The sequence below is a fragment of the Cnephaeus nilssonii genome (assembly GCF_951640355.1).
Source record: "Cnephaeus nilssonii genome assembly, chromosome: 3".
In the NCBI taxonomy this organism is placed as follows: domain Eukaryota; kingdom Metazoa; phylum Chordata; class Mammalia; order Chiroptera; family Vespertilionidae; genus Cnephaeus; species Cnephaeus nilssonii.
This window is the reverse complement of record NC_137074.1, coordinates 24,743,530-24,757,365: the sequence shown is the minus strand read 5'-3', so window position 1 is coordinate 24,757,365 and position 13,836 is coordinate 24,743,530. Positions and strand designations below refer to the sequence as shown.

Here is a 13,836-nt window from a genome sequence, read left to right as displayed (position 1 = left end):
TAAGAGAAGGGGAACCACAGTAAAGTCACTGGAAATACATTGTAAGCCAGTGTGCTCACCTCCTCCAATTCACCTAGGCTTCCTTTAGCTTGCTTAAGAAGCATGCAGTATTTGCGGGAAAAGTAGAATGTGAGCCTTTTCTGTGTCATTAATGTTTTGGGGTGTGGTTTGTTCTGTGTGTGTTTTTTGAGAAACAAACAAAAAAAGACATTTGTCTCACTTTCATTTTTGGCTGATTTAACACACTTCTCTATCCATCAGGATTCCTGTAAAATCTCAAACAAGGATTGGCACACTATGGCTTGTGGGCCAAATGTAACCTGCTGCCTGCTCGGTAAATCAAGTGTTTCTGGGACAAAGCCATGCCACTTATTTATACACTAGAAGCCCAATGCACAAAATTCATGCAAGAGGCTCGGCCCTCACAGCCCTGGCTACCTTGGCCGGCCATCACAGCCTCGCTGGCCCTCGCAGCCCCGACTTCATCCAGACGGTCATCCAGAAGGTCATCTGGATGGTCATTCTGCTGTTCAGTCTAATTATCATATTAGCTCTTTATTATAAAGGATTGTCTATATCTTGTTCTACAACAGCAAAGTTGAGAAGCTGTCACACAGATTGCATCATCCACAAAGCCTAAAATATTGATTTTCTAGTTCTTTTCAGAAGTAAGTTTACAGATTCCTGAACTGTATGTTTGATTATATTCAGACTCAGTTGTTTAGACTAGGATACTTACGAGTGTGCTATGTAATTTCTTTTTTTTTTTTTTTTTGCATTGCATGAGGCACATAAACACATGATTAGTAATAAGACGGAATTACATCAGAAAGTTAAACATAAGTTCTTATATGACCCTGAGGTCATGTGTCCACACAAAGACATGTACACAAATGCTTTTAGCAATGTTATTCACTATAGCCAAAATAGAAACAACCCAATGTCCATCAACTAATGAACGGATGAACAAAATATGGTGCCTTCATACAATCAAATAGTATCCAACCATTAAAAGGAACAAAGTACTGACATATGCTACACTATAGGTGACCATAAAAACATAATGGTAAGTGAAATAATGCTTATAATGTAATTCTGCTAAATGAAATGTCCAGAATAAGCAAATATATAGAGAGAAAGTATATTAGTAATTGCCAAAGGCTGGTGGGAAGAGAAAATGGGGAATTACTGCTAATAAGTATGAGGTTTCTTATAGAAGTGATTTTAAAAATGTTCTAGAATTTGATAGTGGTGATGGCTGCACCTCTGTGACTCTACTCAAAACGACTGAATTTCACACTTTACACAGTGATTTTTATTGTATGTGAATAAAAAAATAAAGCTGTTATGTAAATCAATAAAGTTGTTATTTTAAAAAAGAATAAAAAAGATGAAATCAGATGATTCAGGTTGTGTCAGTCTGATCCCTCCGTTATAAAATACCTTCTCGATCTTTGCCACATCTTTTATCATTTATACACAATTGTTGCCGGGAAGTATTCTTTCATTCGAAGTTGTAAATCAGCGATTTTCTAGTTCTACCATCCTTTCTGCATCTATGAGCTGTACTTCTATAAAGAATTTTCCCTCACCAACTATTCGATGACATAAATATACAATCCATACAGGCAAGGCAGGATGAGTTCAGTTCTTTTCCTTTTCCAGGTTTTCAGAGAAATGATTGGTGCTCTGGCAACCTCCAGTGGTGAATGGTGAGATACTTTTTCTGTTGTGATTACAAACTCACTGGTTTTATATACTAGTACGTGCTGTACTTGAATTCATCCCAGTCTTTTCGATACTCAAATGGTCCTATGCACTAGGAGCTCCTTTCCTGTTGGTGCTTATGCCCTGTTGACATGATTTCACTAGACTTATTTTTAACAGCTTTATTAGAATACTAGAGGCCCGGCACATGAAACTCATGCACAGGTACGGTCCCTGGGCCTGGCCTACAATCAGGGCCATCTTCCCCAGCTGCCCGCAGCCAGCCCCGCCCACCCCCACCCCCACCCCCACCGCCACCCACCCCCGGTTCCCTGTTTGCCATCGGGTGATCAGTGCCTGATGGCCAGGGAAAGGGACCAAGAGGTGGTCAGTGCGCCTCATAGTGACTGGTCCAGCAGTCATTCTGGTCATTCTGCCGTTAGGGTCAATTTGCATATTGCCCTTTTATTATATAGGATAGAGGCCTGGTGCATGGGTGAGGACTGGCTGGCCTGCCCTGAAGGGGACCCCCTCCCCCCCGATCAGGGTAGGGGTCCCCACTGGGGGCGGGGCTTGCCTGGGGCAAGGGGCCACGGGCAGTTGCAGGCCAGCCACATCCCCAGCTTTGTCAGGAAGGACGTCTGGTCTAATTAGCATATTACCCTTTTATTAGTATAGAAGTATAGATAATTCACATACTATACATTCACCCATAAATAGTATACAATTCAGTTGTTGTTTTTTATATTCACAGAACTGTGCAACCATCACCACAATGAATTTGGAACATTTTCATTGCCCTAGAAAGAAAGTCCATATACCCATCAGGAGTAACTCCCATTTCTCCCAGCCCATCCCACCCCTAGCCCCAGGCAGCTACTAACCTACTTTCTCTCCCTATAGATTTACCTGTACTAGTAAAAGACATTTTATATCAACAGAATTGTACAATATTCAGCCTTTTCTGTCTTCCTTCTTCCACTTCGCATGCTTTCAAGGTTCATGCCTATTGGAGCACTATCAGTACAGACAGTCTTCGGGTTACGCTGGACTCGACATACATCACTTGGTGGTTATGTCACCATCTCCCATTTATTTATATTAAAAAAAAACTTCCGTCATTTCAATGTATGTACATATGTGCTTTATGTTTTTTATTATTTATTTACCACAAGTAAGGATCAGGAATTGCTATCTTTCTTTCAAATTTTTTTATTGTTTCACTTTATTACTGCTGTGTATGTGCTCCATGTGAGTGACATAGGTGCTTATGTAGGTGGGCTCCGACTTACTGGGAAAATCACGTTACGTCCCGCCGTAGGAAAGGATCTCCGACGTAACCCGAGGACCTACTGCACTTCATTCCTTTTTATGGCTGAATAATCCACGGTATGGCTCAACCACATTTTCTTTGTCCATTCACCAGTTGATGTACATGTGAGTTGATTCAATTTTTTGGATACCATGAAATCATGTTGCTATGTTCTTCTGTGTACAAGTGTTTGTGTGGACATATGTTTTCAATTATCTTGGGCATGTCTCTAGTACCTCTTACCCCTTTTTGTCCTATAGTTTTATACAGATTTTATCTATATATGTTACAAACCCAGCAATACATTGTTCTAATTATTAAATAATTTTGTCTTTTAAAGAAGTTGAGAGAATAAAGGAGAGCAAGTATATATCTAGAGTGTGTTAAATTAACCTTTATTTCCCACTTCTGGTTCTCTTCCTTTGTTCCCCAAGATTCAAGTTACCCTCTCATGTCATTTTCCTACATCAATATAGCTTTGCTCCCATCCACCTCCTTTGTGCTGTTTCTGTCAAATATATTGTGTTTCTATGTGTTATAGGACCAAAAATTAATAGTTTTATACAGTGGCTTTTTAAATTATAGTTAAAAGAAGAAATAAGCATTTACACTATCTTTTATAGTCATATAATTACCTTCACCACTATTTTTTGCTTTTTGTTGTGCAATTGAATTAAGGTCTGGGGTCACTCGCTTTCAGCCTGAAAAAAATCCTTTAGTATTTCAGAGAAGGTAGATCTCCTAGCAACTAATTGTCTCAGGTTTCTTTTGTGTGTGTGTGTGTGTGTGTGTGTGTGTGTGTGTGTGTGTGTGTGTGTGTTTATATGGAATGTCTTTATTTCACCTTCTTGAAGCATATAAGATCCTTAGTTAGAAAATGTTTTCTTTCAGTTATTTGAATGTCATCCCACTACCTTATGGCCTGCTTGATTTCTGATGAGCAGTCATCTACTGATCTTATTAGAGTTCCATTGCATGAGAAGAGTCACCTTCCTCTCACCCCTTTCAAGATTTTGTCGTCTTTCAATGTCTTTAATGAAAGTGTCTGGATATGGCCCTCTTTGTATTTATCCTACTTGGAATAGATTGGTTGCCAAGGGCACATATAGAAATCTGTTATTAGATAAACCCACTAGGAAGCAACAATCAAAAGACTGTGCTTTAGCTCTGGCCAGGTAACTCAGTCGGTTAGAGCAAAAGGTAGCAAATGGAAACACCATTCCTCACCTAGATCTTCTGTATCCCTTTTTACAACTACATAATACTCCATTGTGTGGCTATACAATGGTCTATTCAACCGGTCTCCCATTGATGGACATTTGGGTAGTGTTTTCTATTGCTGCATAACAAATTACCACAAACTTAGAAACTTAAAGCAACAAAAATGAATTATCTCACAGTTTCCTAGGTCAGCAGTCTGGACACAGGTTATCTGAGTCTTCTCCTCTGCATCCCATCAGGCTGAAATCAAAGTGTGGGCCAAGGCTGTGATCTCAGGTGAAGCTCAGAGTCCTCTTCCAAGTTCACTGGTTGATAAAGAATTCAGTTACTTGTGGTTGAAATCAAGGTGCCCATTTTCTTGCTCTGTCAGCTGAGCCTCAGAAGCTAAGAGCTTCCCTCAGGCCTTTATCATGAGACCTCCTCCAGGGGTCCTCTCACATAGGGTAGCCATCTCACATCTCCAAAGCAATCAAGAAAATCTCTTTTTAAAGGAGTCACATAAGCCCGACCAGTGGGGCTCAGTGGTTGACATTGACCTATGAACCAGAAGCTCACGGTTTGATACCCAAGTTTTGGGCTCAATCTCCAGTAGGGGGCATTCAGGAAGCAGCCAATCAGTGACTCTCTCTAATCATTGATGTTTCTATCTCTCTCTCCTTCCCCCTTCCTCTCCGAAATCAATAAAAATACATTTATTACAGGCCCACTCAGCATAATGTTTAATTAACTCAAAGTCAAGTAATTAGGAACCTGAATTACATCTGAATTTGCTATATAATGTAGCCTAATCCTAAGAGTAATATCTGATCATATTCACAGATTCTGTTTGTATTCAAAGAGGGGGTTACACAAGACATGAATGGAGGAGAGGGAGGTTGAGAATCTTGGTTCTGTCTTAGAATTCTGCCTACTACATTCAGCATTACAAGTAATGCCACAATGAGTAGCTCTGTGCATATGTCATTTTGTACATTTGCCAATGTATCTTTGACACTGATTCCTAGAAGAATTATGCATGTGTAATTCTGCCAAACTTTCCTCCCAGGAGTCAGACACTGTTGCATTCCCATTAGCAATGTAAGAAAGAGCAGGTTTCCCAAGAGCTTCACTAATACTGTGTTGTCAAACTTTTAGGTTTTGCCAATTTGATTGGTAATAAATGGTATCTTACCACAACTTAAATTTGTATTATATTATGAGAGAGTTTAAGTGTGTTTTCATATGTTAAAAAACACTTTGAGTGTGATGTGTTCAAACTCTTTAGATGATGGAGATGAGAAAGAAAATTTGGCTTTGGGGAAAGTATGAGAAGACACTGGCTTTTTGAAAAGTTCATGAAACCTCTGAATCTTCTCCCCAAAAATGTATTTAAAAATTCCCATGCCCACTTTTATACACAATTTATGTTATTGCTTTGAATGTTTATCAGTTTCACATAGGCAACATAGAAAAAGAAACACTTTTTATAAAAAAAAAAAATAATTTCTCTCAATATTATATATAATTGTAATTTACTTTTTCTTTTGACTTCTTGGCATAGTACCCCCATATTAACCCCAGGGATTGCTCATGCTTACTATTCACTATGGAAGTCACAAATTTCGGGTGTTTGTTCCCAGCCCCCCCCCCCCCCCCCCCCGCCCCCCGACAGTTAGGGCATGGACTCCTGGAAGATTTGACCAGTTCAGTGCAGCAGCCTGGCATTGTCCATTTGAGAGGCAGGAACAGTAGCAAATGGGTACAATTTCAGTGCCTTTGGCAGCTGTAGTGAGGTATAAATATTTCTCTCTTTTCCGCTACCAGCATGGCTAGAGAGCAGACAGGAGTCCTGAGGGGCAAGGGGGGTTGAGAAAATGAAAGAGACAGACACAAAGACAGTAGGGAAAGCAGGGACCAGGTGGGACAGCTGTCCTCTGATGGAGAGACAGAGACCCAGAGCTGATACAGCACATTTATTTTATACAGTAAGGTACCAGGAAGTTTTACTAAGGTTTAAGATAAAGAAAATATGTGCATTCTTGTGGCTTCTTTGTAATCTTCACTTCTGGGTGGGCCCGGATAATTGTGTTTGTTCCTGGTGCCTGGCTGGATTTAAATAATGAAATCCACCCCCTGGCGCCTAAGCTAAAGGTCAGACTGACAACACACCTGCCTCTGGCAAGGTATGTTTCCAGGGCATGGCTCTGCCAGGCACCATTTGATTCAGACGACAATCAGCTCAGGGGCCTTTCCCAGGAGCTCTCTACATCTCCCCCTTCTTTATATTTTAAATGTAGCTTATGGACATCTAATTGGAGCCTTCGGACTTGAGATCACAGGAGCTTGCTGCTGACTAAAAGAAAGCAGGATAAAATTAGTGGTACACAAAGGAATCCTATTAGGTACCAGGTGATGTGTTTTAACATTTTCCACAGATTAAATCATTTTAAATCATCCAGCAATTCTTTTGCCAGTTTCTCTGGAGATATAATTTCATCATGACTATTCTGAATGGCTTGCATATGTTTGTGTAGCCATACTAGGTCTATACTGATATTATTATGATGTCATATTCCCTGTAGGTGCATTTTAATTTTACTCCAATCCCATCGAGAACTGTCAGAGTGGGCTGAAGTCACACAAATATATGTAAAAGCAGCATGGCATTGCAACTGCTTTCTAATCTTGACACTTTCTAATTGATTGCCTAGTCCTATTACTACAGCTTCCAAAGCATTTAACTTTGTTTCTAGCCTTTTGTCTATATCTTTTGATCATGAAATGTAGTTGAGGTGTTCTGAGCCAATTCATTAACAAATTTCACATTCTGGATGCTTCAATGCAAGAGAAGTGTTACAGTAGGTGCAATAACAATAACTAGGGTAACAATACCAAAAATAATAAGTCCCAAAGCACGCTTTTCCTGGGACAGCTGATTATGTAATTCCTGCAATGCCTGGAGGCCCATATCATAATACCATTTTCCTGTTATGTTAGTAGGAAGCATAATAAAAGAAGGCTGCTTTAAAATTAATATATCTTCATTCAGGATTATGCCTGGAAACACAGCTGGTAAGGTTACAGTGATGGTATTGGACAGCATAATGGGTGTCCAATCTGGTGATGTTCACATTTCCAGTCACCAATACATATGGAGGCTGGACACAGGCTCATAAGCCATAGCAAGGGCTTGATGAACATGCTCCTTTAATATTAGCTAAGAAAGAGCCAGTAAAATTAAGAAAGTCAAGGCCAGCGGCTAAACACCAAAGATCTTTTTGTAAACCTCCTGTTTCTCTGGTCAGGGCGTTACCCACAAACCCTCCTGGCGACATAGGCTTGTGATGGGGATGGTTAGTATCAAGCCTGTGAGACCAATCCAATACATACAAGTCAGAGCCAGAAATATTATGTCTCACTGGTACAGGGTTGGCACAATCTTGCCATTGAGGAAATGCTCCCAGCTCAGTAGTGGTGGTATTTGGACAGTAGAGGGGTGGGAGATGCTTATCAGACAGCCATTGGGTGGCCTTAGGAAACCCCAGTTTAGTAACTGTCTGAAGATATTTTCCCAAATCCCAGGGGCCTGCGACATTAGCAATGCTTGCGCCCCCATAGGACGTCTTATTTTCTTGGCCAAGATGCAAACATCCTGAAGTCCCCTTTTAGATAAACAAATAGGGAGCTCCCCACTAAAGCCATTATAAGTATAATTACCATGGGAAGAAGGAGTTATGTGCTTGTCGGAGCTACCCCCAACTATATTGGTGTTGTTAGTAAACACTGGCACTGATTCCCTGATCCAGGTGGCTGGATTGACCACAGTGGGGTCTGGAACATATGTCCAGTAAGTCTCTGCTGCAGCCATACTTACCTGGCAGCTGACAAGTGCTAGCATAGCAACAAAAAGGGTGGAGGGGGTTACCTGAACCCCCTGTTCTTTAACCACTTGTCGAGCATCAATGGTCAGCTTCTTCAGTTGATCCCATGTGGGGACACCAGCTTCTCAGATGGCCTTGGTCACCTGTCTTCTGCTTTTCTCCTTCTTTGGGGTTGGTGGATGAGCTGGCATCATCACGGGAGGTGTGATCTTTAGCTTTAGCTTTTTGAATGGCGGGATGAGCTGTTCTCCCAGGTCCATGATTGTGACGCACCGCTCACCCTGGCACCCAGATGGGGTTAGAAGCACCTTCTGGAAAGATACAAACGTGGCCTCTTCCCCACATCATTACTGGATCTGGTTCTCTCCACTGTCCTGTTTGTAAATCCTTCCATCATGCCATACCGGCAGATGCTATGGTGCCAGGAGCTTGATGCCTCTCAGCTGCTGTGTGACCCTCATTGTCACAATTCAAAAAATTTTAAAGTGTAAAGAGCATGATTTAACTGATTCTGTGGAGTAGGATAATACCCCTCTCCCCCTTTCTGTTTTTACAATTGAGTCTTTAAGGTTCAATTAGCTCTTTCTACAATTGCCTGTCCTTGGGGGTTATATGGAATTCCTGTTTTATGTACTATTTGGTATTGCTTGCAAAACTGATGAAAGGAGGAGCTAGTATAGGCAGGTCCATTATCTATTTTTATCTCTAGGGGCCATCCCGTGACTGGAAAAGCCACTAGGCAGTGGTTATTTACATGCTTTGCGCTTTCCTTCATGAGAGAGAAAAGAAACATTTGAGGCCTTTTAGAGTCTATTGGGATGATTTAAAGTCAATTCTAGATCAAGAAAAGTTTCTTAAAATTCAAACCCTTGAAGGATTTTCAAGCTTGATTTTACCAAAGGATTATATATTAAAGTGTTTTAGACAGGAACATAGGCTAGTAAACTTTAGTTCCTATGATTAATATATTTTTTAAATACCTGATTAATATAACATAATTATTTTACTAGAAAAAAAAAATAACCAAAATAAGGCTTATTTCCTAACTTCATTTGTCCTTGGGTGTGGACAGCAAATGACACTAATTGGATTTCTGCTATCAGTCTCCTTGAGTACTTTGACATAAGCTATTTAACCTCTGTTTAGGGAGGCAAAATATAAATCACTGACTTTTAAGTGTCCTTGTTTAGGGAAGACAGGGCTTTTTAGATGGTTGCAAACTGCTGTTTAAATATCTGTTTCCCAGTTCTGCTTGTCCTGGCTTACGGGCCTGTATCATTTAATCAATTTCCTTTTAACATTTCTCTTTTCCTTCTTATCACATACACAACCTTCACAAATTTCACACTTCCAAATTAGCCTTCAAGCCTTCCTTCAATGTCCTTCAAAAATGCATAACCATGCCTCAGTCCTTCATAAGTATTTCTACTCTAATATTCTTTCTTTCTGTCCTACCATCAACAACGTGCACAGACCTTTTCTTTCTTTTTTCTTTAAAATGTATTAGCGTTCCTAGAAACCTTAATTTTTCAATGATAATTAAAAAATAAATAGCCAATATTTCTTAGATTGACATTTATGAACACACTTTAAATGTACTTTTACTTTCAAGAAAATATGCCTTTAACAAAGTACAAGAGACCTTCTGTAATAAAGGCTAAGAGCAGGTGAATTAAAACTTATCTAGCAATTAATGTTTTAGTATTTTATGTTATTTTAAAATATTTAGATGTTTATTATTTAACCTAGCAACGCTTCAAAGTCTGTAAGCTAATAAAGACTTTGGAAAAGGGGAGCAGACCTTGTAGCCCGCTCCCAGGCCTTGTGGCCATTTGGATTTAAAACTGCCAGATTTTCCTTAGAGAGAACATGCTAAGGTTACTGCTGTGGCTCCAACTTCTTTCACAGCCTTAAAAAGCTGGTTTCTGGTGGCACAGTGGCCAAAGGGCTGGTTGGAGCCTGAGGGGGAGGCTGAGATTGTAAATTCTCATCTGGGCTGCTTCCTTAGATTCTCCTCCAGGCTCTATAGAGAGGGGAAGGCAGGAAGGGTCGAATTCCTGTCTACCCTTTTCTTTTTTAGAATTTTACTGAAGTATTATCTAAATTTTTCACTTCAGTTATATCTATTTATTATATCTTAACAACTTTGAGATTATAAAGCCAATTATTACCTAAAGTATTTTCTTGACCAATTACCATGATTGCCCTTTCTGTTTGAGGAAAGGACACACTCATCTGGCTGGGGGTCATATGCCCCCAGGCAAGAACCACCCTTTCTCATGGAAGCATTAATCTTTGTTGTCCAACCCAGACTGCATAGCTTATTTCCTTATGTAATTTCAAGTATATTGTATTGGCCTAATTTAGTTTAAAAATATTTCTTTTTGGGAGAGAGTACATCTTTGTGTTACCTCAGGGCCTTTGAGATATCACAAAGCTGTCCCTTAGTTAAATTCTTGAAATATTACATTCGGAAAAGCTGTCAAATATATCCAATTTAAAGATTATTAAAACTTAAACTGGTTTTAATATTAAAGATTTAGTCTTGACCACAGAATTAATTATTCTTAATTTGGCCAATAAATTTTTATATTTTAATAATTCCACAATATACTTTGAATTATAGAGAAAATGCTGGGAGGACACACCTACCACCCGTCTATTCCCATGCTTCGTGTCTCCAAGGCTGGCCTGCATGGGTTTATGCATCACAGGCATGCTTGGAATTAGCTGGCCTTTGTTTAAACTTCCCTGGGTTGCAATTTTTACAGATTTTACACTTTCAAATTAATCTTAGAATCTTAAAATTTTAACACAGCATATCAAAATAACAAATCAGAGAAAAGCAAAGTAAAGTTACAATACAGACACATAGAAATCCCACCAGCCAAGAGTCTCTGGTGGCCTGGGAGGGAAAGAAAAAGGTCTTTTAAGATAAAGAATTATTGGCAGCTGCTGAGAAATTCCTTTAATCCTTTCTACTTGGTTCAGCCCACTACATGTAGTTTGAGCCTTCAGCAAAATGAAATATAAAGTCGCTTTCGCTTTCGGCCAAGCGCCTGCATCCAGCCATAAAGGCTGGGCAGCTGCGAGCAAAACCTTTCTTATCATCTGAATCATCCCGCTCACAGTGACGCTTGTCCTGCTCTGCCTCAAACTCTAGCTCCTGCTCATAATTATGAGGTAAATCATTATCAGGTAGACTCTTCACTGCAGTCACAGGAGCGACAGGAGGAGGCGGAGGTGGCGCAGAGAGGGGAAGTGTTGGAGACCGGGTGTAAGCTGACAGAGTCCTTGCACCCGAAGGTGACTGATAAGATTCAGTCCCCTACCCACACAGTGTTCCCTGACTTGTTTGGATGGCGATTTCCAATTGTCAGCAGAATGAGAGCGACCTTTCATGGCTTACCAGAAGTCTGTAACTATTTACTGAGGTTTGCTGTACCAAGAAGTTGGCTTCCTGCTTTATCTCCCTTAGAGATTAAGAGGAACAGAGAGTACGTTCCTTTTGCACTGACCTCCCAGTCAGTGTTTGTGTATAAAAGGCATTGCGCAGTTAATAAAGCTGCTGCAGTCTGTTGATGGCTTGTAGCCCTCCCGATCCCGCTTTCCTGTCTTTCTTTTTTTCTTAATTCCCACCTCCCTACCTCAGCCCGGTTCACCTGTAAGGCTGGCCCTGACAGGGAAGTGGTATTTTTAGAGATTCTTACCCCTCCACTGTAGGCTGTAAAGCCGTGGCCACACCCTGCTTAGACATTCTTAAACTCTCCTGCGCTGGATCAAGGCAATCACGAATTAAAGACCATAGTGTGAATGTAGGAATAGGAATCTTCTCTGGACTTCCTGCTGTGTATCGGTCATGCAACTGCTTTCCAACCTTTTCCCACATTTGAAAGTTGATGGTTTCTTCTTCAGGAAACCAAGGGCAAGTTTCATTAACAAAACTTAAGAAATCAAGGATCTGACTACGCTTTACAGAGCATCCTCGAGTTTTGAGCATAGTTTTAAGCATTTGAGAGTAGAGGTCTCTTTCCTGAGACCCTGAATATCTCATGTTTTACACCCAGTTCTTACCTTATGCTCCTTACCTTACTTCCTTCTTGAGTTCCTTGTGCATGCACTCTCAGAGCGTTCCCCTTGCCTGACTTTTGAGAGTTCCCCAGTATTCAGGTCCCTGGATCTAGGAGCCAGGTATAAATATTTCTCCCTTTTCCATGACCAGCACAGCTAGAGAGCAGACAGGAGTCCTGAGTAGGGGCGACAGGGGATTGATAAAATGAAAGAGACAGACACAAAGACAGTAGGGAAAGCTGGGACCGGGTGGGACAGCTGTTCTCTAATGGAGAGACAGAGACCCAGAGCTGATACAGCACATTTATTTTATACAGTAAGGTACCAGGAAGTTTTACGAAAGTTTAAGATAAAGAAAATATGTGCATTCTTGTGGCTTCTTTGTAATCATCACTTCTGGGTGGGCCCGGATAATTGTGTTTGTTCCTGGTGCCTGGCTGGATTTAGATAATGAAATCCACCCCCTGTCACCTGACCTAAAGGTCAGACTGACAACACACCTACCTCTGGCAAGGTATGTTTCCAGGGCATGGCTCTGCCAAGTGCCACTGGATTCAGACGACAATCAGCTCAGGGGCCTTTCCCAGGCGCTCTCTACACTGAGGTGTCCTGGGCCCTGAAAGGCAGTGATGCCTCCCTGAGTTGGGTCATGGGGTACAGTTGTGGCCATGGCTCTGACTGCATATTATACCACTGTTCCTGCCAATTTATGAGGCTTGGTCATCAGTCCTCCTGGATGCTCTGGGAACAATACCACATGTTTTCAATAAAATCCTCTTCTGCTTTATCAGTCTTGACTGGTACATTCTCTCTCTCTCTCTCTCTCTCTCTCTCTCTCTCTCTCTCTCTCTTTCTCTTGCAGAATTAATTAACTTCTTGAGAACATTAAATAAATCAAAAATTGTTAAAATGAAATGAAAATTAGCTTGATGACTGCTCAGAAATGAGAACTCTGAAGTTATCTGGCAAGGATAAGACATTAAAATTACAGTGATCTTTGACATAACACATTTGTCAGCTTCAATATTCAACTTGCTGCCATTTCTGGTTTTGAGTAACTGCTTAATCACAAAGAGGTGAACTATTATAATTCTCAAGTCAGCTGGAGGTCTCCCTGCCCCCTTGATCTTTGTGTAAAATTTCCTTGTGCTTAATAATTTCGTAGCTCAGGAAATCCAAAGCCCCATCTCAGGGTTCCTGCTGATACTGCAGCCCCTGGCATCTGCCTTGACCTCACTTCTAAGTTCTGATGTCCTCACATCCTGCCTTATCCCATCCCACAATGAGGCCAGCTTAGCCCCTTCTCACACAAGCTTTTAAGACCTTAATAGATTTGACTGATTTTTTTTTTTGGGGGGGGGGGGGAAGGGTTCCACAGAAGGGTCACATCAAGCAATGTCATGCAATGCTGTACCATTTTGTTGGCTCTAAGTTTTTCTCTTTCTAAAGCAGTTTGGGCCATTCTGTAAACTTTGGGATTCACTGAGATCTAGGCACTAAGGGGCTCCCTTTTGACCTAGTGATAATCTTTGTAACTTGTTTTTGTTGTTCATGTACCACTTCCTTGTACTGACCCTCCCCAGTCTGCCAGAGGCAGCCAATTTGCCTTGAAAAAAGTTACAATTATAAAGGCAGGCATAAAAAACAAAGAACATAGTGTAGTTT

General features: G+C 40.8%; 1 protein-coding gene across 5 annotated transcripts in view; it reads right to left on the bottom strand.

The window, feature by feature from the left end:
• Positions 1 to 12,313, bottom strand: part of OTOL1 (otolin 1) — a 53,345-nt gene extending 41,032 nt beyond the window's left edge. For 3 of the 5 annotated variants that reach the window (XM_079766979.1, XM_079766982.1, XM_079766983.1), the window contains exons 1-2: positions 6,389 to 9,693; positions 4,418 to 4,545 (exon numbers count right to left, since the gene is read on the bottom strand). The gene's annotated coding sequence lies outside the window, so the exon portion shown is untranslated. Of the gene's footprint in view, positions 1 to 4,417; positions 4,546 to 6,388; positions 9,694 to 12,188 lie in introns of those variants that run through there. The other 2 variants (XM_079766980.1, XM_079766981.1) reach the window with 2 other exon arrangements.
• Positions 12,314 to 13,836: the final 1,523 nt, after the last annotated feature.